Source organism: Pinus tabuliformis, chromosome 6 (assembly GCF_031772625.1).
Source record: "Pinus tabuliformis cultivar Carrire ecotype Pingquan chromosome 6, CPIR1, whole genome shotgun sequence".
Lineage (NCBI taxonomy): Eukaryota > Viridiplantae > Streptophyta > Pinopsida > Pinales > Pinaceae > Pinus > Pinus tabuliformis.
This window is the reverse complement of record NC_142292.1, coordinates 1369058054-1369065194: the sequence shown is the minus strand read 5'-3', so window position 1 is coordinate 1369065194 and position 7141 is coordinate 1369058054.

Sequence of the window (7141 nt, the reverse complement as noted above, 5' to 3'; positions counted from 1 at the left end):
GCATATGTATGTGGCTTTGCTTCACATAACCTGTGTATACTTCTTCAAACTTCATATTTATCATTCCCTTGTCTCTAAACTGATGTTCCTTTGTCCAATCTTTCTATCACATCTATATTGTCTTGAATACTAATCCTGCTACAATCATGTTGGCATATTTATTAAGTAGGTTTTCATCATTCCTCTTACTCTGAACTACTATTCCTTTGTGCAATATTTCTTTCACATATGTATTGGCATGAATAAGCATCCTACTACCATCATGTTATCATCCTTATTAAGTAGGTTTTTCATCAAGGACAATAAATTTCTCATAATGTCAACATTATTGAGTATGACTTAATTAATTTCACTTGAGGTGGCATTCCGAGAGAAAAATTTGATGGAATACCTCAATGTAATAGCTCATTGGAATCAGAATGAGACTATTTATAGGTTGGGATGTTGGGAAGTGACTTTTAGTGTCTAAAGGGAGTATCGTGGGATATTTACCATTTTCCTTTATTAAAAATGGTTTTAATTAGTCATTTAATTAAGGAAAAATAGTTAACTAGAGAAAAAAGGCCAAAGTGATTTGAGTGAAATAAAATTAAATTAAAAGGTAACCTAAGATAAAGTCAATAGAAGAGCTTCTAGAATAATAATAAAATAATAAAATGAGATGCTTCTAGATGCTTGGGGATCTCTCTATGGAGATCTATAAAATAGGAGGAGGAAACCATTTGGAGACATATTGGAGTTGAGTTTTCTTTCTTGTGGAGAGGTTTGGAGAACCTGGAGTTCTCAACTTCAGTAGTAGCCCTAGGATGGAAACCCTTGGGTGATTCAGTGAGAATGGGTGAGCACCCAACTCTCCCCTTGGTGGATTCATTTAGAATCCACAGGTCTAGTGATTAATTTCTTGTTCTAGTTTAGAGGATGACATCAACATTATAGTATATCTTGAAGGGTTTTTTTGAGCTATTGGATTGGCATATATTTCTATATAATACAACTCGATTTTTTTTATTGTCGTTACATTTCTCATTGTCCCTCATGTTGTGATATTTTAATGATATTGCCATATAATTTCCGTGTTTATTCTTTTTATCAAATTTTTGGTGTTTTGGTTGTGCTTCTTAGTAAAATTGTGCAAAGTTAAAACCCTCATGAAATTTTACTGAAAATGCTCGTTCGCGATATTAAATAGTTTTTATAGGAATGAAAAAATGAATTTGAAAGCAACGAAATGTGATTATATAATATTAATGATCACTTTTGAAGCTTCGAAAAGTAAATATTATTATTAAATAGGTCACTTTTTATTAAGTTAAATTTATTTTTCTAGTATATGTGGATGATTAGGTAAAATCCTCTCATTAATAGTATTTTGCATTTTTCATTTTTTGACTTACTATTTAATGTATTAGGGTAAAAAAGAAGATACATATGATTAAAATAACTACTAATTTTTATCAGCTTCATATTGGTCAATTTCCAAATCCCTATAGTATGAAGGAGTCTATCACCTTTATGATACTAATCGGATTGAAGGTGAAATTTATTATTTTCTTAAATTGTCTAGCTTATACTTACATTAAATATAAACTAGGGTAGTGAGAAATGTTGATAAGTGTTAATTTATGATAAGAATCAAAACACTTCATAATGCATATTACTTTCTTAAACATTATTATTATATACATTAAATATATACATTTAAAAAAGAATGGAACAACATTCTTATCCATGATATGTATCCCTACTTTAGTACGGAAATTCTTAATCTGTAAATGTGTGTTTCACAATACCATAAGCTACCACCAAGGCTTATGAATACCACATACCCAAGAAAAACCTTTCAAATTATTCGTAACATTACAAACTTTTTTAACTTAGTGAATCAACAAAAGCTATATACTCTTGAAATGTTTAATTATATACTTTTCAAACTTAAAAATTGAATTGAATGCTATTTTTTTTAAATAATCTCTTACTTTTTGAAAATTTGGTACATCGTTTTTCATTATCAATTTTTGTACTTGTAAATTTAAAATAATGGAAATATTTAAATGGATGAATATTCACCAATGAATAAATATGAAAATTTTAATAAATTTAGTCTTTATAATTTTCAATATTAAATTAGTTTCAATTAATATTTGTTAAAAAATACCTTTTGTTTGTAAATTAATTTTTTTTACTTAAATATAATTAAAATTTGATATTTAAAATTTCCATTTACATAAACTTATTCACAAGTGAAAGAAAATAAATTCAACGACGATTAACATTTTAATTGAATGCATAAGCTTGAGAAAAAAACCTCATACAGCGAACTGAACCAGAAGCATGGATAGAAGATTCTTGTGAAGTGAAAATTTTATAAAATTCAAATAAATGAATGATATTCTTCTGAATGCGTAAAAAAGAACGGACGACCTTTAAAACAGAAGTCGAGGATGGTATAATTTTAGAAGCCAATTGAATATGTTGAAATTTAAAAAATTGCCTTTATTTTTTTCAATCAAAAAGGATAGGATAGCATAGAGTATAGGCCGTAGTAGCCCTTAGGTTATAATTGTTTTTTGAATTAATTCAATTTTTTTTCACAAATTTTTAAGATATAATTAACATTACTTTTATTGTATTATTAAAAATAATAAGTTTTTAAAATGAATTAAATTATTATTAATGAACAAATTCATCAAAATTAATTCATAAAATTATCATCAAGGAAAAAAAATTCGTCCATGCAATAATTTATAAAAAAGAAATGACAAATCATCCATATATATAGAGAAAGAAATAATATTTTTTTGAAAGTGAATTTAAAAAAACAAATTAAATTAAAAATTTAAAAAAATAGCCTTTTAAATATTTTATGAATAAAAATGATAATAAAAAATTGAATTAAATATTATATACAATTATAAAACCGATAATATATTATTGGTAAAATCATGTTTACTTGTTTTCTCATTGGAGTTTTATTTCATTGGTTTTTTATATATATTAATTTAAAAGATGGTTAACTAATTAAATTAAAATAAAATATATTTATTAGATATAAATTTTAAGAAATTAAATAAAATAAATAATGAATTGAAGATTATATTTATAGATATTAATTTAATTTATCAATTTTTTTATGTTTTTGAATTACTTTTTAAGAAAATGATGTTTATTGAAATGGAAAAGTGAATTTAAAAATAATGAAATGAATCCCACAATATTAATCATAAATTTTGAGATTCTACACAGTAAAGTTTATCATTAAGTTAGGTATATTTTTATTAAATTAAATGTTGGTATTTTTTAATATGTAGGAGTGATCTACATAGTGTGCTATGAATAGTATTTTTAATTTTTGTTATTAATAGTATTTTCAATTTATTATTTTTTGGCTCACTATTAAATTTAAGTCGGGTATATTTTTATTAAATTAAATGCTGGTTTTTTTTAATATTTAGGAATAATCTACATATTTTGCTATTAATGGTATTTTTTTATTCTTGTTATTAATAGTATTTTTAATTTATTATTTTTTAGCTTACTATTAAATTTACTGGTGAAAAAAACAAGATGAATATGGTTAAAATAGCTAATTTTTTATGAGTTTTATATTGGTCATTTTCCAAAACGCTATAGCTAGAAAGAGTCTATCACCTTGATGACACTAAGAGGCTTAACTATTAAAAACACTTTCTCTTAAATTTTGGAGGTTATACTCACGTTAGGTGTAAATTAGTGCAAATATATCAATTTATAATAAGAATCAAAATAGTTACTTCATAATACTTCTCATGTTGTTAACCTTAAATGTAGTGCAACCATATAAACTAAATGTTATGCATTAATACATAATAAGCATCTAAACATTTATTAATTTTTAGTACTAATTAAAATTTAAAAGAAAAACATAAAAATGCCTAGATTATAGATTTATTTTAAATTATTAATTATTATTATTAAAGAGTAGTAAAATAATTTATATAAGTTAAACATATATACCTCTAAAATAACATGGAACGTGATTCTTGACCATATATATTTACCACAATTTTCTAAGGAGATTATTAACTTTAAATAGGATTTGTTACAATTACATGTAATGCCCCCAAATGGGGCCTAGTAGACTGTATCATATGGAGCTTCACCCTAATAAATCCAAGGAGAATTACACCCATGCCTCATGACAAAGGGCGAACTAGAATACCCATTAGAGCTATGCTTTATTACAACACTGTGAGCCAATACCATGGTTTTTCATTACCACATGCCAATAAAAAATTCAAACTATTTACTACATTACCAACCTTTTTCACCTTTTAAATCAACAAAGCTATTTGATCTTTGAAATGTTAAATAAAATGCTAAAAAATACAAATAATCTCTTACATTTTGAATATTTTATAAACCATTCTCATTATTATGAAATAGGTTGTCGATATCGCAATTGAGCATATACATTTCTTTTCATTCTTCATTTTCTTGATTCACAGAATACACAAATGATTATTCCCATTACTATCGATCAAGCATTAATAATATCAGTTAAGCCTAATCCTACTACCATAGATAAAAGAGTAATAATAATAAAATGGCATGACATATATGTTGACGGTATAATGAACGTAACTTCACTCTCTAAAATTTTGATGCAGAAACTTGCATGACAAGAACATTTGTGGGAATCAGCAGTGATGCGGAGCATGTGCACAACTTGAGAATTTACAACCCAAACAACTTACATTCATAGCTTCTTGTCATTAATGCATACCGGTAAAGGTAAGAACTGCAAAAGAAAATTGAGGAAAATATGCAAAGTATAATTTATAGATATGAAACAACATTTACACACGATCAGATTGAGGGTGACGTCCTATTAGCATTCTGAGGATACTGGATGACATGAAGGAAATATACATATGTGAAATGAACACTATATTCTCATATATGAAAAATATGAAGTGGATCTTGAAGTAACTACCATCTTTTGTCAGGTTCATCTGTAACATCTCCTAATAACCTTTGCATGAAACGCATGGAATCTTCATAACTAATTGTTAATGTTCTTTTTACCCACGCGAACATGTAATGCCTGAAAACACTTGCAAAGGAATTAACACAATTGACTTTTCTTTCACACCTAAAGAAAACATTTTTTTTCAAAGAAGGTCCTATGACTTATGTTATCTTTGTGCATGAAATCTATATATAATTTTTCAGAAGGTAATTCCATAAGCTATTATCTTTAACCACAACTACATATTTCACCTCAAAAAGGAAATCCCAACTTATTATCTATGCACATGAAATCTTTTCTCATATATTTATTTCATCCTAATAGGATTATATTCATATGGGAATAGAACTTGTTTATAATGAGATTGGAAAATAAGTCGGGTAAATAATCAATAGTAAATGTTTTCACTCCCACCGTAATAAACTGGTGCAATATTATTCATATGTGATTTCACAATAATTCATATGTGATTTGTCAAGAAAATAACCTTGACAACATATATAAAACTAACATACTATTTGTTTACTATCGTTTTCCATATTTAATTCATAATTAGCAATGAGCTGGCTTACCAATAAAAATTATAAGATGGATTCCTATTCCAAGAACAAAACAAGCCCCATGAGAACGGAGCAAGATGAAATAAAATGGACATGTGTACCTCTAGCCATCATCGTTAATAATCACTTCTATTATGCCATAATATTGTCAAGAAACTCCCACAACTATGTCAACATCTCCATTTCTCTGGCTATATCAAGCTACTTCACCATGGCTTGAAGGATGGTCTATTGTTGGCATTCCCCTATGTTGATGGAGGAGGTGAAGAATTGAGTTTTTTGTTTAGTTTCCTTGTACAATGAAAACTAGGTTCTTTGAGCAGTGGCCATGATGTGGGATCCGTGCATGTGAAGCTCAATGAAAACTCTAGTCCTTGCCTTAGAAACACGTTGGTCTCCCTTCGAACTCATGTTTCAAAGAATTGGGCTTATCCCCATATTTTTTTCCATGGGATTATAGCTAACCTTTTTGCTTTCTGGTGAGTGAATGCAAAAATGATAGTATGAATGTGAAAGGAAAATACACACTTCCTCCACATTTTTCTTGGAACGTACTTAGGGTAGTTTCTAACTAATTCAAAACCTTAACGAATTATTGATTTGTTAAACATGGTAACTAATAATTATCTTTCCAAAAAAATCGTAAATGCCAACATAATATGTCCGCTTGAGGGATATTACATACTACCCCCCTTGAAGTAAACATTGTCAGCAGTGTTTATCATTAACTTTTAATCGAGAAATAATGATCTAAAGGACCAAGAGAGAATCCTTCCGTTTTGAAATGAAGGATCTTGTTTCTAAGAAATATTAATAAACAAAAATAATAATGTCTTATTAATAGTCACAAGCATTTGTAGTTGCAAAATTAAGTAATTTCTACTTCCATCACTCAACCATTATCCAATTTTATAGAAATAGAAAAAAATATATACCAACTTAACATTACTTACTAATTTCTCTTCGAATACATGGTATCCCTTACACAAGCGCTTCAATGGTTTAACCACCCTATAATCTATGATAAATAAATCCAAAATAATTGCATTAATGATGAGCCTCGGTATTGCAACAAGAATGCTACAACTCCCAAGGCTACCAAATTTAATTATCAACCCAAGGTTCGTACAAACTTAAGAGGTATTGGCACTGTATGCGCAGCATACAATGTGTCTTTCCTTTGTTGTCATGATGTAATGGGGTGCATGTACTAAAGTCAAATCCTAAACTAATTGCAAAAAATGAAATGCTTGAAATGGAAACCTCAACCTATTGCAAGAAACAAAGTACAAGGAAAGAAACCTATTCTAATTGCATAAAATAAATATCATGAACTAAATGTCAACCATTACATTTTGAAGAGTTTAGGGCCATTAACAAAGTTCATTGGATGTGGAGATCATCAATGTATTATCCATTTCATAAATCTATCCATTAAACCAAATCGTTGAAATGTTTTTCATGGGTAAAAAGGCGAGTCCTAGGTGGTCTTTAGTCTTCCCTAATCATTTATTTAGAGCCTAGGAGTCTTGATTCAACCTTAAAGGACAATAACCAAGCTTCTTGAGAAAAT